General features: G+C 42.6%; 2 long non-coding RNA genes across 2 annotated transcripts; both read left to right on the top strand.

Moving 5' to 3' along the window:
• The first annotated feature begins 559 nt into the window (after positions 1-559).
• LOC134158239 (uncharacterized) lies at positions 560-11,170 on the top strand. The gene is made up of 3 exons (XR_009962667.1): positions 560-605; positions 10,109-10,251; positions 11,093-11,170. It is a non-coding gene; the product is annotated as an uncharacterized LOC134158239 (long non-coding RNA).
• A 786-nt stretch (positions 11,171-11,956) lies between these two features.
• LOC134158243 (uncharacterized) lies at positions 11,957-14,626 on the top strand. The gene is made up of 3 exons (XR_009962672.1): positions 11,957-12,056; positions 14,011-14,188; positions 14,293-14,626. It is a non-coding gene; the product is annotated as an uncharacterized LOC134158243 (long non-coding RNA).
• The last annotated feature ends 12,614 nt before the right edge of the window (positions 14,627-27,240 follow it).

A 27,240-nucleotide genomic window follows, 5' to 3' on the forward strand; every position in this document is an offset into this window, starting at 1 on the left:
TCTGTAGAGTGGAAGACTTAAAATAGCATCTTTTTCCCCCTTGTTTTTACAATATTTTGGCAGAAGTTATTATAACTTAATTTTCTGTGGCAGCATCAGCCACTCTTTTCTCCTCTTTTACAGGCCCCCTCCTCCTGCAGGGCCTGGCAGCTCACCCAAAGCTCCACAGAAGTGGAAAGCTGGACCCCATGGCTTGGGGGACTGGTGAAGTTTCCCATCTTGGCCCCGCAACACCCAGTTATGGGAAAGCTAATAGCACAGGCTGCTGCAGGGAAGCTGGGAGCAGGGACCAGGCAGTTGCTGCACCACCATGGTGCAGTCCTTGAGCAGGACCATGGGGCAGCAGTGAATGCTGAGCAGACACTGGTGGCAGACAGATGGGGCACAACAATAGGGCAAGGCCAAGGTGAGAGGTGTAGTCATCATATCCTTTAGGAGCAAGGTAGTTGAGAATCCCAGGTGAGACCCATCAGGGCAATTAAGTGCTCATTAGTGCCCCCAGGAGCCTGACAGCATGACATGTGTTTTCCTTGGTCTCCTTGAGGGAGTTGCCTTTGTATGTAGAAAGAGATCTGCTTTTATGAAGACAAGGAGGAGTTTTATGGGTATGTTGAAGGTAGCTCTAAAGGGGGCCTACAAGAAATCTGTGAGGGTCTTTAATAAGAGCATGTAGTGGGGGTGGCTTAAGCTGAAAGAGGAGAGATTTAGATTAGACATTAGGTAAAAATTCTTCTTTATGAGGGTGGTGGGAAACTGTCTCAGGTTGCCCAGAGAACCTGTTGCTGTCTTATCCCTGGAAGTGTCCAAGGTGAAGTGGGATGAAGCAACTTGGTCTGCTGGAAGGTGTCCCTGTCTGTTGTAGGAGAGTTGGAACCAGATGATCTCTAAAGTTCTTCTAACTCAGACCATCCTGTTATTCTATGCAGGAGAACCTGTTTCTAGGCAATAATTGGATTTTGATGTTACATTATTGTCATTAATAGTATCATTTGAGGAAGGTGAGACCAGTATTTTTACTTTTAGGTGTTCTCTTGTGATAGATGGTGCATGTGGAGAAGTGAAGGTTGGACTGTGCAATCTCCATGGATGAAAGTAGGACTGTGACCTTCCACCTCTGCTCTGGTTGTCCTCTTTGGGCTGTAAAATAAGCGGTAAGTCTGTCTTCTTTATACCTGGCTTTTACTTTAACAATGGGAATGTCTGTGTTAAGTGAAATGGTGTGGTTTTTTTGAAGTCTGGGTTTCCTTGGCCCAATGAGATAGAAATTAAACCCATTCAAATTCACTTCAGCTTGTACTGAAGGGTTTTTTCTTTCCTTTTTTTTTTTTCCTCCTTAGTTTTCATTCAACTGCCAAATTGAAAATAAATGATTCACACAGTGCTACCTGACAGTTTGCTGGAGAAATAGTCTCCTGAAAAATGTGCAAGCTTCTTCTGTGAAAGATCTGTGGTTTCCTCTATGGAAGACAAAGTGCTTCATCCAGAATTGAATGAACCCTGTAGAAGGATTGCAGTAATTTAATAGGTTTTATCCCAAATCCTGTAACATTTTCTCTGTAGGTACAGCTACTCAACACTACCTAATGAGCTCACTGTGCTGATCTAAATGCCATTGAAAGTATAATGATGCTGTTAAAATGTAAACAGGATTTTCTGTTACTGTATGATAAACTACCTGAAACTTTATAACTAAATGGGTTATTCTGTTTCTGCTGGGTTGTGCTTGATGTGCTCTACTTTGCTGTTAGAGCAACTAAAGTGTGCTATCATAAGTGAATTGTGGGCACAGAGCAAGGCTGCTGGGGCTTTGGTTTGTTCTCTTTATTTAAGAGTATTGTTGTTAATATTGAACAGAGCTGTTGCAGTTAAAGCTGTTTGAGAGCTGTGTCCAGCAGCCAAAGAGCAGAAAACCACTCTCCTCTGATGGAGGATACTCACCAAACTTCCATCAAAACCAAAGTGGAAGCCTGTCTAAGCCAGCTGATTTTTCTGATTATCCTATTTTGATCTGGAGAACAAAACAAGAACATGAAGCAGCTACCAGAAAAAAACAAAACAAAACCAAAAAACCAAACACATATGGAAAAGTACTTTCAGGGTTGAATTTTACTTCCAGTATTAATTTTGAGTAAAAACTCCCTCTGCTAATAGTTTTATTTCAGTAAGGCTGTAACCAAAGTATACTTTGGTGTGAATGAGGTGAGTTGATCTTGCCTCCAACCAGCCTGCAGATAAACTTGATTTTGGTATAGCCCCCAACCCTGAAGGTAAGTACCATAGAGGGATTTTTCTGGTGGTGTTGAAAACTCAAGAAATACCTTTTGTTTCTCTTGCCTCTTTTACTATAACTGTGAAGAAAATTGTTTGCAATCTAGCAGTTATTACATCTTCTCTTCCCCACAAGTGTAATGAACTGGCATTTTACTGCTTAGCTCTGTTTCCTCTACTAATGGTCTGCAAGGAGTTATTTTCCTGAAAGGTTACTGAAACCTTGAGAGAGAAAAAACCAAACTTGAGCAACTGTATTTACTGATTTGCTTCAGCACTGTAAAGGTGTTGCCCTTAGTCACATTATTAAGGAAGCAGCTTTCTGGGAAGAACTGGTAGCATAAGAAATTACGTCATGGGCCAGAAAGGAAATTTAGGAATTGGAGTAGAGACACCAGGGGCTACAGCTGGTGGGATGAAGATATGAAAGCTGGGATAAGTTTAAGTTTCTCTAAGCTACACAGAGTAGAATTGGGAGAGAAAAAGACAAAAAAGCAGCTTAATGTGAACTTTATTTCCAGAAATGGCTTTTCCCCCCATGAAGTTTAAAACTTTCTTGATTCTGTGTGAAATGAATCTTAACTACAGTGGAGGAATGGTAGTCCTGAGCCAGATTTTTCTGAATCTCTGAAGAGGTGCTCAGGGTGAGGCTTTTGGAGGTCAGTTAGGTAACAAAATAAGGACAGGACTTCCAAAAGGGAAAAGAATAGACTTTTAAATCAACTTCAGCATGTAGTAAGCTCACTTTAGGCAAACAGAGGTGACAAGCAGTTGTTGGTTTCTCCTTTGGCCTTTAATGCAATAATTTTGCATTCTGGCTTAGACAAAAGCCTAATTACCCCTTCAGCTCTGTTTTGGGAAAACAAGAAATTGAATGAAATCCCAATGTTGAGTCCTATTACACATTTGCTGTTCAAGAACCCTGATGTTAGCAGTGCTCTTTTCAAGCTGCTTTGTATTTTTCTTCCCCAGTCACTTTCTTCTTTTTCTTGGGTCTGTTTCCAGCTGAGCTTCAGTGTGTTTTCACTGGAGTTTTTGGCCAAGTACCACTCATACTTACTCAGCCTCACAGTAGCAGAGTTTAACTCCCACTTCTTGTGTTGCCCATTGTACAGTATGTGGCCTATCCATATGTTCTCTTAAGAGACCTACCTCTGTGTGTGTCTGTTCACCCAAGCTGTGTGTCATAATTCAGTATACACCATTGAGTGGTTGTTGCTGATGGTAGCAAAGCAAACTGGTTGTGTGTGTTTTTGTGTGTAAGTACAGACTTTATTAAAACTAGCTGCTTTAGAAAACCTGCAGATTCAGATTATATTAAACTCTTACAGTAACTGGTCTCCTGGAACAGTACATTTGTTCTTGTAATGGGGTTCAGATTTGCACTTTATATTAAAGTTCTGCTTGTAAATAGTTTATAAAAAGTTAATTATTAAGAAGTGCCACAGGTATAAACAGCTTGGCCTGAAGCAAAGACTCTACACAGATCTCTAAGGACTAAGTAACTATTTGTTTAGATACACCTCACACTTGGGTGGCTTACCTTTGCATTTTAGAGTTACTCGCATCTCTACCTTCTACCCCTCTTAACAGAAGTGGCATGTTGCTCTGTTGCCATAAGGAAAAAATGGTCCAGGTAGACAACAGAAATGGAAAACATCTTACATCTTTAAAAAATTATTTATTACTTCTGTTAATTGTATTTTCAAGTGAAACTAAACTCTGTGCTTAACTAACCTTGACCTTCTCACCCAATTTTTATATCGGTTAATTCAACATAACATTTCATCTGGCTTGAATTTGGCATGTTGTACACATTGTAATGGTTGAAGACCTTTATGGAGGTGGACTTTTGGGGGCCATCAAGAGAAGAAACCTGCTCAGCTGATCTGCTTGTTGAAGTGTGCTTCTTCTCTGTGTGTTGTCACTGCTCCATGGATTTGAAAGGGGGGGACTCATCATGTAAGAAGTCAGAAGCAGCTGCCTCAGGTTATGTATCTGCACCTTGCCTGACCCAGGACTGGACATGGAGACCAGCAAATGCTGGTGTAGCTCGTGCACTTGGTGTAATAATGTGTTTGGCTGACAAGTGGGGAAGTTTCACTACTCCCTCAGACAGTAATTGTCTTCAATCTCCATGTTTTAAAGTCTTAACTAATGATCCTTAAGATGGACTTCTCCCCAACCTCATTAACTAATTAAACAATTCAAAATAAAGAGTTATTCAGGCTGCAAAATATTGCTGAGAGGGCCTTTAGTGCAAACATTAGCATTTCTGCAGAATCCATAACCATTAGAAAACAGAAGCATGATGCCCCAGACAGTCCTGTCTTTATCATTTCAATATGCTCTGCTATTGCACATTAGCACTTTTTATACAGCTCCTTTCCCAAGTGTGCAGGTCTCTGTGCCCCCCTGGACATCCCATCTTGCTGCTTGCATCTGTGCTTTTCTCAGTGTCAGGTTCTGCAGTGAGGAGTGTGGGAAAAGCAGCAATAGCATCACTGGAAGTCTTTTTGATTTGCTGCTGTTTTTCTGCAGCTTGTTTACAAGTATGTGATGCTTGAGATTTTGAATGGGAGTTTTTTTTTTCCTCTCACTTGCACAAAGAGTAGGAAAATACTTTGAGTAAGAGCACTGCATACTTCTCTCTCTGAGCAAAACAGCTTGTTGTAGACCAAAAAGCTACTAGAGAGAGAGGGTCAGGAAATCACAAGATGAATAAAATATTGCTATTCTCATGAGAAAATTTGAGGGAAGGGAATGTATTTTTGGGGAGGTTGTTCGATAGGGCATATTATGTTGCATATCGTTTCCTAGACTCTGCTGAATACCTAACAGCACTGAGAACATGGTTAAAGTTACTAATGGTACACACTGTTTTGCCAGTGTTGTAGGGAGGAACTGATTCAAATCTTTCAGATGGACTCAATGCAAAGTGAAGTTAACACACAAGTACTGTGGTTTTTACCCTCCTGAGACCTGGCAAAAGCTCTTCAGCAATTTTTTCAGTTGGTGCCAGACACCACTGGAGAATAATCTTGAGTGATGTAGATGGGTTTGGAGCAGGTAAGATCAAAGTTTGAACCATTGACATGGATAGATAAACATGATAAAAATGAGCTGAGTTGTGAAACATCAAACTGGGGAAGTTGTCACCATTTGCTTGGTTCAGACTGACTCCATCTTTGGAAAACTGCCACCATCCAACATCCTTGGGGAGCACAACAAGTTTAAGGCAATATTCACAAAGTGGTCACTTAAAGCACTGAAATGGTTGTCTTAAGGGAGGTACATCATGCTTTGCCTGATCTGTGCCTGCTCTTGCTTGTTAGGACTGCTGAAAACATGGGCCAGCCCTGCTCCTCATTAGAGGCAAGAATGAAACAGATCCTGATTTGATCAGTGGGGTGAGGGAAGGAGATCTGGTTTGTCCCAGCCCCCTGTCTACACAGACCTGCACAGATGCCCTGCCTCTGCCTTGTCCTTTAATGCACATGTGCCTGGCAGCGCTTGCAGGAGTTGCAGCCCTGGCTGTGACCATTTTCCTACTGGTTTCTGTTTCAACACAACCTGTTTCAGGGTTTTTGAAATTTATCTTAAAGCTACAGAGCTTCAAACAATAGGTCACTTCTTATTTATGTGCACTTTACGAGCGTGCTGTTATAGGATGTAATAGCTCTTTGGATGTTAACTTTTTATTTATGCTTAGCTTTGATGTAACCATATGCAAAACATTGGAAATGCAGTTGGGGAAGCAGAAAGGGCGAGTGAAAAATAGCTGTAAGCCTAAGCTAGGCTCTTGGATATAAAATGCCATTTTAAGGAGCGGTAACTGTTGTACGTGCTCTCCCTGTTGAAGGGTCTCTAGAGAAACTGTGAACAAAATCAGTGCACCCAAATGCGCCACCATTCCTGTAATTCAGTGATCATAACTATTTTTCATGAAAGTGGAACTTCCTTGTGCTTTGATGTGACAAACTCCTTTTTAGGAAGGAAAGTGGATTTTCAGTACTTTCCACTGTTTTTGTCACCGTATTTTCTTCACTGCAAATCTACATGAAATACTGACCAAGGGGAAATGGCTTTAAGCTGAAAGATGGTAGATCTGGATTAGGTATTAGGAAGAAATTCTTCCCTGTGAGATATTGGAACAGGTTGCACAGAGAAGCTGTGGCTGCCCCATCCCTGGCAGTTTTCAAGACCAGGTTGGACAGGGCTTAGAGCAACCTGGTCTAGTGGACCATGGCAACGGGGTTGGAACTAGGTGATCTTCGTGGCCCATTCCAACCCAAACCATTCTGTGGTTCTCTGATTAGACTGTTGAGTGCCACTAAATGATCATAACTAAGAAAAGAGTGATCATACCGAGTCAGACCCACAGGTTCATGTAGTCGTGCACTCACTGTTGGGCGTTGCAGACAATTATGAAGGAGTATAAGAAGCCACTATAAATCTTGAACTGTGTATCCCACACAAAGTCAATTCAGACTTCACAGAACTCAGCTTTGTTTTGAGCAAATATGTCTTTTAAAAACAGTATTATTGTTAAAGGGAAATACTAAGAAGTATGTTGAGGGCAGCAGATCACAAAGCTGTTGTATTACCAGAGTCAACACCAGAGCTGGGGTCAGATTTTTAGTCCTGTAAATCCTAGTGGTTCCACTGGAGACAGCGATGTTGATCCACTTGGGTCAAGGATGTAGCCTGTAACTTTTATGCCTTTAAAGCTTATCTACGTTTTCTGTTGCTCCTTGGTGGATTTTATCGCGGTGTTTTTGTAATTACACAGATCTTTAGGGTAGGCTCCCATCTGATAAGCCTTTGTAACAGGTTTTGAACTCTGTGTTCCCCTGTAGCTATTCTCATGGGGCAGTAAAGTCCATGCATACTAATGAACAGTGGGGGGACATAAACCCTCAGGAAGAAAATAAATCATTCTTTTGTATTGTTCTTTGAACTCTGTCTCAACTTCTCTTCCCTTTACTCATAGCAAAGATTGTGTGTGCAGTGAAACCTATTTGTTGCCTTACAGTCTGTACCCCCACCTGGGCAATGCGATGGGAAGAGTTTCGGTCTTCCAGATTGCCAGATCATTTCACTGTGATGTTCACAGTGCCCCTTACTCCCCAGCCACAGACTGTCAAGCAGAACTCATTTTCCATCAATAGGGAGCTCAGCAGATTAGAGGGGCATCAAAATCAGTGGTGGAAGAGACTTACTGAAAACCATCTTCTCTTCTCCTTGCAGATGCAGGGCTGTACCATACTGTGATTTTTATTTTTTCCCATCCTTTGTGTAGGTAGTTTCAGAAAGACTCAATCAATAGTGCTCAGCCATTTCCCTGGGGAGATTATTCCACAGTCAAATATCCCTACTTTCGCTAAATGTTTCCAGATAGGTCTATTTCATTGGTCAGTGATTATTGTTTTGTGGGTTTTTTTTCTTGAGAGCACTCTAGCAAATGCACTTGAGTCTCCGTACAACATGAATGTGAACTCAGTTGTACCCCTTCCTCAAAAGCCAGAGAGGTTTTTCCTGTGCCAGGGACAGTTTGCTGTGCTGGGTGGCAATTGTTTTTCTGAACACAGATATTTCAGTCTAAGATTAATGGAGCTGGCTAAGCACTGAAATGCACTGAGAAGACAACTATGATTTCAGACTTGGGTTGTAGCTGGAGGTGATTGGATGCTATAATTTTTGTTCACTTTTCTAGGCGACCACAATTTAATAAATCTGCTGCTGTCCTTGAAGCTGAATGAAGTCTCCTGAAGCAGGAGGTGCTTGGTCTCATACTGATGCCTGTCTCATTCAAAGTTGGTTTTAATTCTTTATTCATTAGACTGATATCAGAGTATCTGGAAAGGAATGATTCTGTGATTCAGAAAGGCTTAGCTCTGTTCTGTAGTGCTGTATCTGGCCTTCTGTGTGATGTGTTGCACAGGCACAATTTCAAGCTGAAGATAAAAACAGAATGTGTACTTACCTTTTTCCCTTCCACATAGCATCTAAGCATCATGACCACCTAGGTGGAGAGCTGCTTTGGGAAAGCAGTAGTGGGATGGAGAACAACAGGGTACATGTAGCTGTTGGGCAAGAATGTGGTGGTGTTGTCTTGGCTTATTCAAGCACAAGCCTTACCCTGAAAGTAGATGTCTAGGGCTGATAAGCACACGAGCAAGACATGCCATACTGGCCGGTATTGTCTATCCCCTGCTCATCCTTGATGTCTGCTGTGCTAGCCTTTGCCAGCTAGCTCTGCGTGGATGTCCTCTAGCCCTGGCACTCCTAAAGGCTGCTGCTGGCTCCCTGAGGTGGGGCTGTGTGCTCTGGGCACAGTCTGGGACTGGGCTGTGCAGGTAACATTACCATTTTATTGCTTGCTTTGAGCATCTGGCTTCATCTTGAGCTGGCTATAGCATAGTCTCTGGGATTAGGAAGTTTTGCAGACTCCAGGTGCTGGAAGCTTTGAAGGTTCTGGCTGGGAAACGAAGGGTTTGAGTATCTTTGAGGTGGTGTAGCAGCTGTGCAGCGGCTTTGTGAGAATCGGTGTGGGAATAAATCATGTAAATGGAGTAGATTAAGTGATCAGGTTTTAGGTGCAACTCCCTGCAAGTAGGTGTTGTGCTTTGACTAAACAGTGGTGAGGAATCGCTTCCACCTTTTTGAGCTATACGAGCTCTACTTTTTGTAGAGGGCGATTTGAACCTGCCAGCTCTAACTTTACTCAGACTGTACTGACAAGAGTAGTGAGGTCTTTCTTTTATTCTCGTCTAGTTTGGCTCTGCTTTCTCCTTTCTGTGGTTTTCCCTTATAATGTAAGAGTCAGTAGAAATGATCTTGCAGAGGAAGACTATGCTCTAGAAGATGCACTTTCTATATTTAATCATCCTTGGAGCTTTTATTTTGCTAAAGGACTAAAGTGACAGCCTTTAGAGAATAATTGTATGAAACACCATGTGTGAGCAAAGTGTGAAATGTCTCTGGTACCAACCAAAGCTATAGATATTTTTATTAAATATTAATGCCATGCATTTATAAAGGTTTTGCCAAGCAGATGTTAAGCTGGTCTTTGTGGTAATTTAATTGAGCAAGGAACATTTCCTACCATTTTTATCAATGTCAGGCTTTACATGACATTTTAAACTAAAAATATAAAATGGAGAGAAAGAGAGAGAGAAATAATTAATAATCAGTTTCCATTCATGACTATCTGTTAATATTTCCCTTCAGAGGATTTAATGTTTCTCCTGAATGTTTTTCTTGGAGGCCAATACGAATCTGAGCTAACTTAGACTCTGTGCAAATTCTTCCACAGGGCCTCTGTCTGGAGTCTGGCCCACTCCTGCTAATGCAATTCTTACTTTTCTATTTGTAAAAAGATGATGCTGGTGATAATAAAAGCAAACCTTAAATTATTCTGAAAGCTTTGGCTATGTGGGGCTCTGAAAATATCTGTGGATAGAGCCCTTCTTTCCTCCTCAGAGCATTTTCCAGTGCTTAAATGTCACAGCGGGATCTTCCTGTACAAAAATTATAGATTGATTAAACTTACTGACATTATGCCTCTGCAAAGTGCAATGTCTTAACAAGATTTAACATCATAAAGCATTTGATTATATACAAGTCATCAAGCAAAAATAAATAAGAAAAATAATAAAACAAAAAGGCAATTGAAATGTCTATAGGTCAGGTGCAACATAATGATCCCATTCATGAAATACGACGGAAGGCCCCCTCCTCACAAGTATGACATTATTTACATGGAAAAAGTGTGGTCACACTTCTGCCTTGTGTGTGTTGTTTTAAATTTATGAAACTCTGTATTTTTTATCCCCAGACGTAAGTGGGCTCGTCTCGATTATGGTCCCCAGAGACAATGTCTGCCCCCTTGCCTGTGGGCAGGTGATCGCTGTGCTGAAGGTGACCAGTTCTAGCTCCAACAGAAAAAGGAAAATATAGATCATCATAAATCAAAGCACGGTAAGGCTGGGATGAAATGAAAAATCACCAGCTTGGTTTGTGGGTTTGACCTGCCTGCTTATAATGGCACAGGCTTCCCATCAGCCCTGGGAACTTCTGTAGGCACTTCTGAAATAAGTTACATATGTGTTAAAGCCCCAGAATTATGCTCTTCACCCGCTCCACTCTATACTCTGCCCCTGCCACAAAGGAGGTATGGCAGATTCTTTTGATTCACTGAATGCGTCTGAGAGGGTCCTGCTTAAGGCAAAGAAGGTGCATGTACAGACTGGCTATGGGATATTGAAGATTGGGTCCACTGCTTTGTGTGGACATGTGCATGTTTGCCTACAAGGAGGGAAAATGGAGAGGGGGATGCCATTTTGCAGTCTACTTGCATGCAGCTACTTACCACTGATGTAGGAATGCAGCATATGTTGACTGCCAATATCATGCTTAATAAGATCTGTACCAAACCCAGATGTGGTATAGGAGGCTCAGTAAGTTATGCATGCAGCACAAAAACACGGTGTTTCCCATATTTCTTGTAGAATAAACTCAAAACGTCGTTTTCTTGCTTTGCATATGCTAAGAGATAAAATACTGTTTTTCTTCCAGTGCTGTATGCAAGAGAGTTTATTTTACATGCTCTGAATGGTGTTAAGTTTTCAGTAAATTGTCCCACTAGATGCATTTGAAATCAATATGACTGTTTGACAGGATGAGAAAGCTATTTATCAGTGTTGGAAGCAGGCCTGAGGCCTGATCAAACTATTTCTGTATTATTATTTTGAAAGAAGGCTTAATACTTATTTGACGTTGCTTGCTGTCCACTTACCTATTTTTCCACTCAATTGACAAGTCAGTAGAGTGCTGAGCAATATGACTGACATGAAAATAATGATGAAATGCTGCCCAAATACCCAGTGTTCTGCTAAGCAGCAATTGACAGAATTATTCCCCAAACTCTGCAACAAGCTTTGAGTTTTTTCCATTGTGCCTGGCATCTTTCCAGCTTCTCTCACGCTTATTTAGTACCACTTGGCCATATTCATTGCAATGTCTGCAAAAAACAGCCCTCCAAGAGACTGTGACACAATGGGAATGTTTTATATTCTGTAGGAGTCTAATGCCATAAAGAAACACAAAACCAGGGAAGGGTTGTGTTGCAGATATCTAGTCACCTTTTTGGAGGTCAAAGATTCATCTTGTAGTTTAGCTCTCCAGTTTTGGAAGTAATCAGCAGATGTTTTCTCAGCAGGTTTCTGCCCAAGATCCTGGCTGTAAGTCATGTGCCTGGTGCTGAATCAGCACCCTTGATTCCATGATGTTGTAGCTTAAATGGGCTTAAAACCCCCAAAAGTTTCAGGAAAGTGGTTCATCACTGTCTCTTCTAACCTCCCCATTTTACAAGCACCTAGAATTGGAGGTTCTGCTGTCTCTGAAGCTGAGCTCTTCCTTTTATCCATCATGTCAGTAGCAGGTAGAATTCCACACTTTACACTTCACATGGCTTGAAACTTTTCTTTTGGGGTTTTCCTGTCAGAGTGAAAATGGCTTTGAGTATGCAACACTTTCTGGGTTTTGGTGCAAAACTTAGAGGACTGGGGGTTCATGAGCAGGAGGTAAAAATGGGGAAACCTTTGATGTTTGACTTCCTTTACCCCATGTCTTCTTTTTATGAACTATAACAAACTCCTGGAGGTTTTTCAGGAAACATAAGCCATCTGCATCTCGCTTGACCTTGTCATTCATTGTATAGGGAGAAGTTCTCACTGTATAAAAAGGAGTTTGGGCCCTGTGTCCAGCCACCAGTGTGCCATCAGGTATGGCTTCCCAGAAGGATGAAAGCTAGTATCAGTTGATTTTTGTGTGTTTTTTTCTGATAGGGAAACATATGGTGCATTTCACTGCTCAGAGTTTATATTCCCCATACAATGGGCACACAGCTCCCATTAACTTTAATGAGACTTATATGCACAAGGGGGGCATATAGGCCACATCATGAAGCTCTGGGTTTTTATTGTTTTGTGTTACAAGCTGTGATAAATTAATATGTATCTGTACTGCTTGCTTCAGTCTGCCAGCTCCAGTGTATTTTGCCATAGTCATTTTGATTGTTAACTGTACTGTACGTTTTGCTTAGGAGGCTGTCTGGTGGTGAAGACAGGCCAAGCTGCTTGGCCAGAGACTTAAATCTGACTCAGAAAATGAAGTGAGGTGTTGAAAAGTACTCGGAGGACATTGTGTGCAGCCCAAAAGACTGTGCACTATGAAAATTGGAGGGGACAGATCAGCAGCTGGTATTTCTTGCCCACGTTCATGACTCGTGCTTTGTTTTCTGAGCAAAGTGTATTGCTAAGATCCTACTTCTCAACAAATCCTGAAGGGTTAAACTCTAAACCAAGGTATCTGACAAGATTATTGCTCTGTGGAGCACATATATACGCTTACTGTGCTCCTAGCTTATAATAGGTCGGCTGTAGACCCAGCATCTCAAAATAAGGGTCCTAAACAATGAGTGTCTGTGCCAGGGAGGTCAGGCTGACAGTGCCTGAACCTTGCTTGGGTTCAAGAGACCTGACTAGGCATGGGGAATCCAGAGCCCAGGACTGGCAGCACAGACTGGTGTCTGATTGCAATAGATAGCTGAGCCAGGCCTGTAAAACAAGCCTTTGCAAACACAAACAACAAGCTGCTTTAGGGTGCAGAATGCTTGTAAAACAATGGTAAGTATGTATTACGTGTCCCATCTTTTGTAGTAATTTCACAAAGAATATATTTGTTCCAGCCTCTCAGAGCATTAGTCCAGGCAGTAATGCCTCATGCACATGAGCTCTGGACATCTGCAGCTTGATCCCAAGGCAGGATACAAAAGCCCAAATAGGATTTGCATTTCTGTTTCTATCTATGGTGCAACTAGTGGTAAGGCTTTTATCTCTAAGGCCTGTACTTCTTTGGAGCATGGCATAGGTAAAACACTAATTTCAGCAGTTTAAAAATGTAGAACCCTTAACACAGTTGATTAAAACACACATTTAAAAGGAGCATCAAGCAAAGCCTAGAATCTGCCCTTTATTTTGGTAAGAAAATGGTTATAGCGACCACCACCCCTTAAAACAACCATGCAAGTACTATAGGGTAAGCTGCTTGACTTTCTTGACACCTTGTCTACTGATGGCTGCATGTACGTTTGGGCAGATACAGACTTTAGTATGAGTAAACTTCCCTTCAAGCTCCTGGTGTTTTATAGGGTTTATGAATTCCCTTTTGGTAAAAGATGATGGTGGTGGGTTTGTTGTTTTGTGGAGTTTTTTGTTGTTTGTGTTTTTTCTTTTCCTTCTTGATCAGAAATGTGACTTTAAATCTCTTAAATTACGTTGTTTGACTACTGAAGTTTAAACGAGTTTAAGGCTGGAAAGTGGAAGATCAGTCAGATGAACACATGGCTTATGAATAAGGAGGGGTTGTCCAGCTCCAGGCTAAGATTGTGGTCTTTCGCAGGGGAAAAACTGAGACTGGAATAAAAAAGAATTGGGTAAAAGGTGAAGAAAAAGATCTCCTAGCCTGTGGAATGATTATTTCAGCACATTTGTTTCAGTGGCTGTGAATGTGCTCACTTATTGTTGAGGGATTTTGCTTCAAGATCTGGTAGCCCAGATGAATGGGGTGTGTGTGGTTTTTGCACAGATAGGGTCATATCCACGTCATACCTACAGAGGTCAAAGGTGTAAACTCTAGAGATGAAATCCATTTGCATATTTGCTTTTGTTTTGCCAGAGTCCATACTGAAATAGAAATTCTTGGCCACTGCAGTAGCAAGAAAGGAAAGAAATGCCAGGTTTTCTTGTCCTGACATGACTGCATGCTGTAACCTTCATTCTCTGGTTTAAATACTCCAAGATCATCAGAAACTTCAGTTTGAATGAACCACGTAACTCTGATATGATGAGAGAATGTGAGTGACCTTAACGTTACGGAAAGAGATGTCTGTGCTTAGTGCCATATTTCCTGATTTGAAGGTTGCTTTTCTTCTGCTGTCGATGAGTTTTCTTTCTGAAGGTCTCAGTCTTCATCTCCTGGATAAGGATCAGATCTTCCAAAACTTGGGTGCCCCAGCCTGTCTCCTGCACAGCCACATTTTTGGCAATGCTCAGTAGTTGTTCAACTTGAAAGCTGTTGCTCAGGAAAATAAAGGATCCTGTTAAGCTGGGCAGGGAGAAGAGGATGGCTGAAGCAGTGACTTGCCTTCTGATGAGGCTTATCCTTATTACAGTGTGCTGCTGCGAGGAGAGGTGTGAGGCCAAGGTGTTTGCAGGTAGCACACTTCTGAGCGGAGTGATTAAGCCCTGGCAAGAGACCAAAGAGCTGCTCTGGATCAATCAAAAAAACAAAACCAAACCCCACCTTTGGAGCTCATTACATTTTAATTGGGTGAATGTGCTTGGCAGAGGAAACAATTTTTGACATCTTTTTACTGTGATGCAATTATCAAGGGGGACTTTGATTTTCAATTAATACTGCATTTTAATGCTGGAAGTCAGACTTCTTCATGAGAGCAAACCAAAGTATTAATGGCTTGCTTCAAAACTCCTCCAAGGTGAAATAGTGGATCTTTGGGGTTTTGGGGGTTTGTACTTGGGACTAACTGAAAATGTTAAATCTGCAGCACTGTTGAATCAGCTGGTATTACTCAGCTTCAGTCAAAACCTGGAGTTGGGCTGCACCAAAATACGAGTGGAGCATGTAGTTTGTGGTCCTTTTGGATACTGAGTTGTGCCTTCAGAACATGTTTCCTTCTGGTGTTCAGTCTTGCCCCTGTGGTGCTGGCAGCTGGAAACAGATCAAAAATGGCAGGTGAAGTTGTCATGTAACCGCCTTATTTTGGTGATTTAAAACTTCAGGAAAAATGCCAAGTATTGAAAACTTCCTTCCTGGTAAGAGTCCTGTGAGTTGGCAACCCTACTGATCCAGATTTTCTTCTCTTCCCCCACACCCAGTCCTGTCAAGGGAAGTTTCTACCTGCTGAAATACCTTGTTTTCCCCAAAAACTGCCTCTTCTGTTAAGAGGAGTGATCTACCATTGCCTCCATTTGTATGAAAACCATTATGCTCCTAGGGATAAAGTGTCTTCTAAAATCAAGAGTGGCAAAATCTTGACAGCTGAGTGGCCTTTGTAGTTTGTCTGATGCCACACAAATGCCAAAAAGTTCAGCCTTTTTGAAGTCCTGCATTTTCTTTGTGGCCACATGTCTGACTAAATCAAATATTAAGAAAACAAACTAACCACAGCCTGCTTATTTTCTCAAATAAATGCATCCAGATAAAGCTAACATCAGGGCATTTGTCTTGTGTCAGGAGGCGATACAGCAGTACAGACATGAGCATTTTGGGGTGGCATAGCCGCTTTCTTGTGTGTTGTCAAGTTAATTTGCCTGTAGCCCATCTTTAGTAGCCTCTACTCTGTACAAGGGTGACAATACTGTGCCAGTAGCTAATGCTACAGAGCCAATATTCTTTTATTTTGAAGGATAAAGAGGGTCTGATTTGGGAAGTAGAAGTATAGTGTTAGCCCCAAGATTGATTTCTGTTCCTCATCCCCAGCTGCCCTACAAAGGTGACTTTGAGGCAGATTGTCGAGTTCTGTGACTGCATCTATCTCCAGTCAACAGTACCTTGGCTCTCAAGCCCCTGTGTTTTCCAGATACTGTGCAATATGTTTGCCTGTTGAAAAAATTTCTTTGTGTTGTGGTTTTGAGTGCTCTGTAATAGGCAAAACAACAACTTTCCATTTTCCTAGAACTACTCAGCTGCATCCTTTTGACATTATTTATTGAAGGCAGACACATTAACAGTTAACACTGGGTTTAATTTCACCCTTCCCCCAGCGAATGTTGATTCCAGCTTTTCTGATTTTGATGAAGGCTGGCTTTGCTGGCAGCCTGTGGCTGGCACAACTACAAAGCTGATTTTGGGAACCTTAGAGGTTTATTTAGATTCCTTAAATGTTTTGGCTTGATGGTATCGTGGGTATTTTGAAACTTTTGAAGCCTTTTCAATTCCTAACAGCACCAGGCAGGCAGACATAGAAACACACATTGACTAGGAAGAGAGTGCCATCTTTCCTTTGTTCTCCAGGCTTGTAAGTATCCCCAAGTGGGCAACTCAGACCAAGCACAAAAAGGAATAATTATAGCAACTGGTAGATGGGGACCACGTTCTTCACTTCCCTCAGGAGAGGAGGGAAAAAGATGATGCTTTGAGTGCCTGCCTTAGTGCAGTTTGCATTGGTGGAAGGAGTAGTGCAGATGTGAAATTTGGAGCCTGTGCTCTGGCGATCAGGTATGAGCATAAAAGCTGGCTTCGAGGGCTCAGCTTGCCTTGCACCTTCAGGTAGCTCAGTGCTTTTCCTCTGTCACTGTGCTATGTGCTGTTTGGATTTGTACACAAAAAAAACCTTGGCTCTTCTTTACATGGGGCAGGGAAGTGCATGTGAAGGAATGCTGGGGACTGGAGCAAGGGAAGAGTGTGTGGAGGCAGCACCCTTTGGCAAAATGTTTTCATTCTGCTCCACCTGCATGTTTGGTGCTGGAAAATCTCATGCAGGTGCTGCTTGGGCTGAGGAGTGGCAATAGTTTTGAGTAACAGGGATGTTCTTATAGCTAATGTTATAAAAGTGATCTTGGAACAACTGAGCAGGAACAGGCACAAATACTTAGGATTCATTTTATGAATCTGTATTTAGCTCCTAAAAATCTTCCAGTGATTTCTTATTAATGCAGTTATATTAAATGCCTAAGCTCCTGCAAGAGCAGTCAGGAAGAAGCAGTGATGTTTTGGGCTGTGAAACATGAGGTAGGTTGGGTTTTGCCTTCTCTGTCCTCATGTGCTCTGGTTCTTGCCCTCAGCCACACCTCCACACAGACAGTGATGTGCCCGAGATAAACCCCAGGCCTACAAAAGCCACTCCTCCACATGGTTGTCTGAAAAGGCACTAAATGAATGCAGTTAGCCTCCAAAACCTGAGCATTCACCCCTCCAGTTGTATAAGATTTGGACCCATCCCTGGGGGTGTTCAGAGATAGACTGGATGGGGTTTTAAGCAACCTCGTCTAGTGCAAGGAGTCCTCTGCCCATAGCAGGGGGTTGAAACTAGGTGAGCTTTAAGGTCCCTTCCAATCTAAGCTGTTCTGTGTTTCAGCCCGGAGAAGAGAAGACTGGGGATGCCTTATTATGGCCTTTCAGTACTTAAAAGGGGCTTATAAGAAAGATGGGGAGAGACATTTTAGCAGGGCCTGTTGTGGTAGTATGAGGGGTGCTGGTTTTAAACTAAAAGAGAGAGATTCAGGCTGGATGTGAGGAAAAAAATCTGTACAATGTAGGTGATGAAATGCTGGTACAGATTGCCCAGAGAGGTGGTGGATGCACCATCCCTGGAGGCATTCAAGGCCAGGCTGGATGTGGTTCTGGGCAACCTGATCTGCTTCAAGATGTTGCACTAGATGATCCTTTAAAGTCCCTTCCAATCCAAACTGTTCTATGATCCCTGTGTGTCACTAGCTGATGCTGTAGCAGACTTTGCTTTGCAGTGTGTACTCAAATACCAGTTGGTGCATGTTCTTCCCCCTTCAGCTCTGTCTTCTCCCTTCTGCTCTCCATCCTTCTACCATCTCTCAACTTCATACAGTTTCAGCAAAGCTGTAGAAAGCTCTGCTGTTGTTGATGCTCAAAGAGTTAATTAACTGTCTTGCAGCCTTGAGGCCTGTTTGCCTTTCCTGGTGCATCAAAGCATGTAGGAACATGTTTTGCACATGTGTGCAAGGACTGTGGCAGAATACAGCTGCTTTTTCTTTTTCCCCTGCAAGGATAGTGGACAGTGTTTCATATACAGCCATGAGACTTGCTTCATTAGTTGTGGGACTGCTTCACAGTGTGCAAGGAGGATGAAACCTCCATACAACTTAAACTCTAATTAATTGAAATTAGAGTGGTCTAATGATTAGAGGGAGGTTATTCTCGGAATCTTTTCTTTCCCGTCCCCTTTTGCAGAAGTCTGAGGAAGAATGAATATGATTAACTAGTTCTGTAGAAAAAACCTTTTTTCCTGTTAAATGCCATAGGACTTTCCCATGTGGGAGCTGACAGACCAAAAAAAAAAATCCCTTTGCCTAGTAGACTGCCCCGGCTACTTGAATTGTTAGAGGTGTGCACTCCTGCTCTTGACACACAGGCATCGTGCTCTTCTGATGGGTGCTGGAGGCTGAATCCAAGCAGCATCTAAGTTTGTCATACTGCAAAGCACTGTGGGATAGTGACTTTACATATCTCTTTTCAACTTGGCAAGCTAAATATACAAAAAACAGCTGTGGGAAAGATGGGGAGACATTACCACTGGCTGCTTGGTCATTCTGCTGGGATGCTGCAGGACAGCTCTGCTGTGCGGAACCTAGGAACAGGCTCTTGGCCTCATGGTTGGATGGGAAAGTGGTGTCTTGGGGAGGTGCTACATAAGCAGAGCAAGATGGTGTCTCACTCTGTTGGCCTTTTAGTGTGTCTGAATCCTGTTGCTACCTTGTTCCTGGTGTTGCTGCCGCTCAGACAAGGCTGCCCTAAGGCACTTGCTCTTTCCTTCTGTGCACAGGTATGTAGCCATGCAGAAGTGATTCCTGCTCTGAACTGGGGGTCTCCTCACAGGCGAGGCTGCCCCTGCTGTGCTGAAAGTAACCTTTCCTCTGGTTTTCTTTAAGGTATTGTGGGTGTTGAAGTGCTGCTTTTGGGAGGCATTTTAGTAGCAGAGCTGAATGAATGTAGCGCAAACTTCTGCAGAACGTAAAACTCAACGAGCAACAACTGGGTTTCTCTGAGCTAGTATATGTAATAATGGCAAATAATGGCAAATGCCTTCATTTTAAGGCATGCTGAAAGGCTGTTAAAATCCAAATTGATTTTCCCTTGGGAGAGCGTGATTAGAAACAGAATACATTATTATCACGGTTCATAGTAGTTAGGCTGTCTTCTGTAGTAAACCCAGAACTGTATGGGAACAGGACAGGCCTGAGAATAGAAAGAGAGGCTGTTGCACTAAACTCCAAAATACTTCCCAGCTTTGCCCTCCCCCCAGAGCCCCAGGTCTCTCCAGATTTTAGCAAGGACCCTGTGTCAATTAGCTCCAATGACCACTGGATGTAGCTATTGCTTCACAGAAATATGGCCAAGTAGGCACCTTTCTGCCTCTTTTTGACATGACTTGACAGAGGTTGCTTTTTACAGGCAATTTCTGTCACTGGTTCTCCCCCCGCACTACCCCCCCCCCCCCACACACACACTTTCTTCTTTCTTTTCATCCCCACTCTTCCCCCACTGCTCCTCAGAAGATGAGCATGTTATGTTGCTATTCATTTTCTTCATGGATGTTCTGCTTATCAGCCATGAAGAGGACATGAGACTACAGTGAGTGCTCATTATTACACTCACCTCTAAAGTAAAACCAGAGGTGGTCCAAACTCTCAATATATAAAGCCCCAGTGTTACAGAGAACAAGTCCATCAAATGCAGGCAGTGGCTGAAAGATCTGGAATTGAAAATGTACTTGACTCTTTTTACGTGCCAGAAACGTCAAGCCAGGTTAGATATTACAGCATTTTAGATGTTTATATTCAAAAGATTCTTCTGTTCTCCAGGGTGGAATCAGTACCATATTTCAGAGGTAATGTGTGACAATAGATGTGGTTTTTGTAGGCATTCTGTGGAAAGGCAAGAAATCTAGGAGCACTGGAAACAGACTGAATCATCAAGGAGAAAACCACCACACCCCCAAGTAGACCATTTTTAAATCAAAGGTGAAAGGTAATGACATCTAAAAGGCACAATATGAAATTTGCCATCTGCATTTAAAAATACAAAATTTGGGTATTTTTGTGCCAGCTAAAATTACCAAATGATTCCCTTGGCATTGTTGTTTGGAAAACCATGAGTCATGTTTCAAATGTGGGAGAAGAGGAGGTGTGTTTGGAGCTGTGCATTTACCTGTACCAGCAGTTTGCAAATTCTCCAAAGCTTTCCACTTTGATTTGGCAGGAAGTAAAGGTGATTAAAAAAAACTGGTACACACCCCCTTCCCAAACCTTTTTATTAGGCAAATAGGCAGGAATGCTGACTGATTGGTACGGCGGATACATCTGATGCATTTAGCTTCCATGTGGTCACACCATCTTAGTAGTAGTTTAAGGAACTTGTGCTGATTTGTAGGTTTGGTCAGAGTTGCTAGAATTTTTCTTTCCACACACTGACAAGTACTACTACCAGGTAGGTTTGCAAATGGTAAAAGCTACCAGCTTTTATCATTTGTTCTTATGCTCTTTGTTGCAGCTCTAGTTGAATTTATGGGTCGTGACAAACACGACAAACGCGCCTCTCTTTGTGGAGGAAATCTTCCCCCAGCAGCACCACTGTCTTACTGCAGACTTGCTGGGGCCTGAAATCTGGAACTGGGGAGGGGTATTGCCACTCAGCACTGCTCCAGTTTAAGCAGCCCAATGTGGTTCACAACCTGCTTCTCTCCTGCCTGCTGCAGGATCAAGGGTCATCTAGACTTCCAGGTCAGGATCTGTAGAATAAATTCCTCACTTCTGTGCTGCTAAATGTTTCTACCTGTAAAGAATTTACAAGGCTGCCCATGTAGACACTTAAGCTTTATTTTTGAATTCTACCTGGCTTACTGGCATTAGGACAGCAAGGTGTATCATTGAACCCTAGCAAATGGGACTAGAAAGGACAATAAGTTATTTAGCCCTGTCTCTTTCCCCAGGGCAGGATCAACTAGATCTAACCCTCCTTGACAGATATGCAGCAAACCTGTTCTTAAAAACCTCCCATAACAGAAATTTGACACCCATCCTCAGGCAATCTTTGCCAAAGCAGAACTTTTCTTACTGCTAGAAAGCCTTTCCTTAGGACAAGCCCGGATCTCCCTTGCTGTAACTTAACCCCTTCATTTCTTGCTTTATCCTCAGAGGAGATAGAAAAGAGGTTTTCTTTGCAGCACGCTTTGGAGTATTTCACAGTGGGCACTGCCTCTCCCCAAGGTTTCCTGTGGACTATGCATTCCAAGTCTTTAATGCCCTTCCCTCTCCTCATTCGCTCCCCCCAGCCCGAAACCATGTTTTGTGGATCTCTGATTGCCCCCGCTGCCCTCCTGTGTGCTCTCTTAGGCCAGTATATTGTGGAACAGCTTTCTTCCCCCCCGCCCCTTGTGCTGGAATGCCCACAGTTGTCTCTCAGCCAAGGCACACTCAACTTTCAGCAACTAAACCATAATTTTGGTTTAGAAGGCTTTAGGGAGACAATGCATAAATAGTGTCTTGCTACCACTGTATACTCACTGAAAGAGGAAAAGGCTGGAGAGTTGCCTGGCTGGGTTTTAGACAAGCAGGATTGCTTGGGTGTTTGCTTCCACAGTAGACAATAGAGAATAAAGCTCTGCAATAGGAGAAGAGGGGAGCTATAGGAGTAGTGTATTGTGCCCACATGTGAACTTAGGCCCTGCGGTGCTAAACATGCAAGAAGTATCTCCAAACAGTGCAGCGTTTGAGCCAGAGCACAAGTATAAAATTCCTGGCATCCTCGTGGCCAAGCTCCTCCATTCAGACTGCTTGCATTAGCAAGAGCAAACACCAAAAACATCCAAGAAACAAGACCAAAAGAACTTAAACACAGTGGCTCTCTGAGCTGCTTCTTTCTAATGCAGCTTTATTTTTTATATGACTCTTGGTGTGAATATGAGAAGAATCTTGCTTTCCCCCCGCCGCCTTCCCTCCCCTTTACCATGGTGCATTTTAAATCAAGCTGTCCTCTGTAGCTCTGCGGCAAATCTGCACGTTTCTGGTTTTGCTCTTTCAGAGGATAATTTCTCCTGTTTAATGAGATCTGAGAATGAAGTCAGGCATGAGTTGGAGAAAGGTCACAGCATGTGCTCAAAGGTATATTAACTACTGTTGGAGCTGGTATCCATTGACTTCCACGAGGACAAAATTAAGCAGCAAAGAGTAAATACTTCCACTAGCACTTTATTACGAGCAGGACCATTTACAATGAATAAGAATTTGAGAAGCTTCAAGGATGAAATGGGGATGCTCACAAATAAAAAGAAAAATCTTACTACTTAAACTTAGAATGTGATTCCAGTCAAGGTTAATGGGGAAACAGTTAATGAGGGGTACAGAATCCAAAGGCTGCATTGATGCCGTATTTTGTCTTACACAGGTAATTAATGCTACTGACTACTGCTAAATGGCTCTACCTGAACACATTTTCTCTAGCAGGAACTTTAAATCCCCCACGCTGTATACAGGAGCACTCTCCTGGTGCTTTATGACTCCCACTAATGCTGAACAGGCTAAATCAGAACCAATTTTTTTCTACTCGTTTGATGGTGATTTGCATCCATCACCACCACAATACATCCATCATTCAGGGCCCAGTGGCGCAATGGCAAGTTTGGCATCAGCTTCACAGGGGGCAGGATCAGCCCTTGAATGCATGTAGCGAGAGAAGAATGACATTTTGCCACTTAAGGAGCATTTCACAGCAGGAAGTGCTGTGGAAAAAAGACAGCTCCCTCTTGGCGAGACCCTTCTCTATTGTCATCTTCCTCTTGTAATTGTTTTTAATTTATCGTTTGGGAAAGTTGCTTTTCTACAAGGTCCAGGCGAATATTGCCTCTCAGTGGCCAGCACAGTGAAAAATGAAAAGCAGCTGAAGGTAGAGGTGGCCCATGAGCCATCCTGTGCCCAGGCAGCAAATAAGGATGCAAACCCCATAGTGTCAGCTAAAACCAGCTCTCTCCAGTCACATCTGCTCCTGGAAGCTGGATTGTGCAGAGTGGGAAGAGGAAGAACAAGATGAGATTATTTTGAAGGAGGGAGGGAGACTGCACAGGGCTTGCTGTCTGGTTCTGATGTTCAAAAACATTTTGTTTTCCTCACACAGAGGCTTTAAAGTAGGACATTTGTTTACACTGTTCTTTCCACCCAGTGCTCATTGTATTGACAGGAATCGCTTCAGCTGAACAGTTTCATCAATGTGCTCAAGCCTGTTTGTAGGTGGCATCCGGAGGGCAGATTCCTCTCTTATCCAAGACCTAGGCCTATTCCATTACTGTCTTTAAAACATCTCCCAGGTGCACTTATGTTTTGCTTTTCTTCGCAATCCCCTCTTCCCCCTCCTTTCTTCTTCTGCTGCTCTGAATAAAATGGTTTGAAAAGCCCAGGCCAAATCCTCTATTTCTTTTGGGTGAGGAGTACCGGATTAGTCTCCATGTTCCACCTGCCCTTGATGTAACAGGGATATGAAAACTGGCAGGAGGGACAGTCAGTTTATGACACATAACTGCAACACACTGATGGCTGCAGAATCACACCTATTGATCATGGTGTTAAGAGAGAGAGTTTCATCACCCTTTAATTGGACCAATTCCTAAATAGAATGGGGTCAAAGCAGGTTGTGCTGCTGAGTCTAAACAGCCTTACCAAGGAGAGGTAAATGTCTCATAAACAGGTCAAAATTTATATCCTTTTTGAATTCCTTGGGTTCTGGAATTTACAGCCTTCCTGGAAATCCTGTGCTCTGGCTTAGAGAGGAACAGAAAAATGATGCAGGGTTCCAGCACATGAACCTTTCCCTGCCTTCAAGTGCTGTTTCACTTGTTTTGATTTACCATCGCTGTGGTGGGTTGGCTTTTGCTGGACACCAGGTGCCCACCAAGGTGCTCTGTCACTCACCTCCTCAGCAGGAAGATGGGAGAAGAAAATAAGATGGAAAAAGACTCATTGGACAAGATAAAGTCAGGTTAACAAAGCAAAAGCCAAGGCCATATGCAGAAACAAAAGAAGAGAAAAGATTTGTTCTGTGCTTCCCCATCAGTAGATGATGTGCAGTCACTTTCTAGGAAGTGGGGCTTCAGTATATGTAGTGGTTGCTCCAGAAGGTTAACATCAAAATAATGAATACCACCATCCTCTTTTCTTTTAGTGTTTATTGCAGAGCAGGTGTCATATGGTATGGTACGTTTCTTTGGTCAGTTTGGGACAGTTGTCCTGGCATCCCCTCCAAAGATCTTGCCCACCTGCAGCCACCTGGTGAGGGGAGAATGTTTCAGAGGCAGCCTCGATACTGTGCAAGCTCTGCTCAGTAGTAGCCAGAACACTGGTGTGTTACCAAAGCTTTCTAGCTACCACTAGAAAGCACAGCACTATGAGGACTGCTATGGGGAAAACTCCATCTCAGCCAGACCCCGTACAGATCACACACTTCTAAGTGCTTCAATGAGTACAGAACCCCACCAAGCCAGCAGTTTTCTGTGTGCTGTCCTAGTGGGTTTGACCCCACTGGATTCTTCTGTTTATGGGATCTTCCTTGGCACAATTTCTGTTCACTGCAAAGCAGCAGCACAGTCGGAGTCAAATTAGCCTAAACAAATGGAAGATTTGTCCTCCAGCGTAGGAGGGAGGGGAAAAAAGCTTTCTTTGAGCATCCTGTTCTTGTCTGGCTCTCCAGCAGTTGGAAGATTGGAGTTCGTTAATAAATTCATCTCATTGCATTCAGGAGAAGCTTATAGAGTGACTGAATGAATCTAAATTAGGCTGATGATGGAACTTTTCCCTCTCTTCTTGCACTTCTAAATGCTGAACTTTGAAAATCCTAGGTTGAGTTTGTATTATTTCAGGTGCATCATTGTTTTCAGGGAGCATACTGGCATTTTGCAAGAAACTGAGTGGGTTTTTTTGACTTGGACGAATGGGTGTGAGTTAGAAGTTCACTTAATTCCTTATGTGTTTTGGATTTGTTTTTATTTTTGCTTGTTAACATGTCCTTTACTCATCTACTACTTGTGTAGTGGTGGGATAAGAGGCAGATAAGATGATGCTAATAAGCAGAATAAATTTAGGTATATTGGAAACTCCACATGAAATGAAATTTGGTTGTGCTAATTCTCTTGCCCAGCTTCTCAGCCTCTAAGTCTATAAATGGAGGAGACCTGTGTATTACCTGCTGTACCCTAACCTCCCCTTATGTTTTTACTGCCGGATTTTAATGCTTTTTCTTTTTAAGATGAAACCTGTTTTCAATAGTATCTAGTTCATATAGTTGAAACAGCTTCTAAAGTCCTTGGAGGATTTAATCAATCAATGGATTTGGCCCTCTCTATTCTAAATGCTGACAATAACAATCCTATCCTGGCTAAACTAGCATGAGGTTAAGGTTAATGCAAAGCTAAATAAATAAAAAGCAACACTCCCCTCATTTCACCCCCCATTTGTCTGGCAAGTGTAGGAGAGTGGCTGGTTTGTGAGCAGGAATGCTTATGAACCTGTTTGTAGGCTGGCTAACGTGAAAACCTTTCTAATCCTGGTGATTTTAACTTGCTTACATTCCTTTGAAGGTCTCCCTCCTTGGTGGCTATTGAGGCTCTATTGCCATGATGCATTTTTATACTGCATTCCCCAGGAGTTAGCACTCACCATGGAGACCTGCACTTTGTCTTTTAAGCAGATAAAAAGAGAGGTCAGTCAGATGTAATTCCCCAACTCCTCGTATAAACAATTTAACCGCTGCAGCAACATACTTGCTTGGAATTACTCCCTCAGATTCAATTCCCTTTTCCTGCTCCACTTGTAAAAATGGTTAGTGTCCTCTATAAACTGCTGCTCAGCCAGGTCCAAGGCTTGCTGTGGAGTTGTAGAATAAATGTTAATCTAATACAGGTTACTGGGTCAAATGCAATCACAGGCTTGTGGGAAAAGCTTAATACTGTTCTGCTTCTTCTAACACAGTAAACCTGGATATTATATGATAGGTTAAATACCACTGAACCATGGCAAGAATTTTCTTGAAAGTAGGATTTAGTACAAAGGAAGCTACACTGGAAGAGTGACCTAGGATTGACTTTGCTCTCTGAGAGCATTCTAAGAAGCCGAGGTATGCTGTGAAAGTTATCTCCCCCAAAACATTAGGTACAGAAATTCCCAGGTCAGGGGATGGCCAGCTTACAGCAAGATGATTCAGCTAATAAAAGACTGGATGTGTTTTTATACTGCTTGCCTTCTCTCCATAGGAAAGACTATTTTGCTTTTTTTCCCCTTGCAGTGACTGTGAAGCCAGCATGGTGTGGCCAGCTCCAACTTCTGATATCTGAGATTGTGTAAATACACACTTAAAAATATATATCATTATCACTCGTATGTGAGTGCTGACAGTTGCTTATTTCCTACAGGCTGGCTTGTGTTATCCCTCGCTGTCATGTACCTCCCTGTCCTGCAGCGAAGTCAGTTTGGCACAATATTTCACTGTCTTTAGTGCAGGTTTTGTTTGTGCTCAGTAGGGCTGGGTCAGAGACTGAGAGAAGACATTAAGTGGAGGTTTGAGGACCCGATCCTGCACACAGACCTGGCTCAGTATGTACTAATTTGTACCAGCTGACATCCTGGGCCAGTCTCTTCTCACAGTGGATATTGTCTGTTCCTCCTTGTTTTAAGTCATCATTTATAGTCCTGGTGTTTGATTACAGAATGAGGGAGAATAGGCACAAAGACAAGAGATGTTGAGGCTCCTGTTTTGTATTTGTTACTTTAACCAACTAAAGTGATAAACTGTGTTAGAGGGAGGACTCTGGATGATGCACAGGGAGGGAGGACACTTCAGCATGCCAGGGCTGTGAGAGCAGCAGAGCACAGACATCCTTAGCTGTCAACAGGAGTGAAGTGGTTACACTGGGATGAAACATGGCATATGAGCATATAACTTTGCAAGTCAGTTAAAAAAAACCCTAAACCATTACATCGTAGTACTGAAGTGTCAGAGTGCTGCCCCAGCAATGATGGATATAGCTACAGAGCTGTGTTAGACCTTATTTTACCTGTGGGTGGTGAGAGCCAGGGTCAAAACAGCCCGTGGCAGAGGCAGGAATGTAGTCAAGTATTTTTGAGGTTGTTTACTTGGTTTTGTTTTGTTTTT

The sequence above is a fragment of the Pezoporus occidentalis genome, unplaced genomic scaffold (genome assembly GCF_034315485.1).
Source record: "Pezoporus occidentalis ecotype Australia unplaced genomic scaffold, CSIRO_AGI_Poc_V1 ctg10, whole genome shotgun sequence".
In the NCBI taxonomy this organism is placed as follows: domain Eukaryota; kingdom Metazoa; phylum Chordata; class Aves; order Psittaciformes; family Psittacidae; genus Pezoporus; species Pezoporus occidentalis.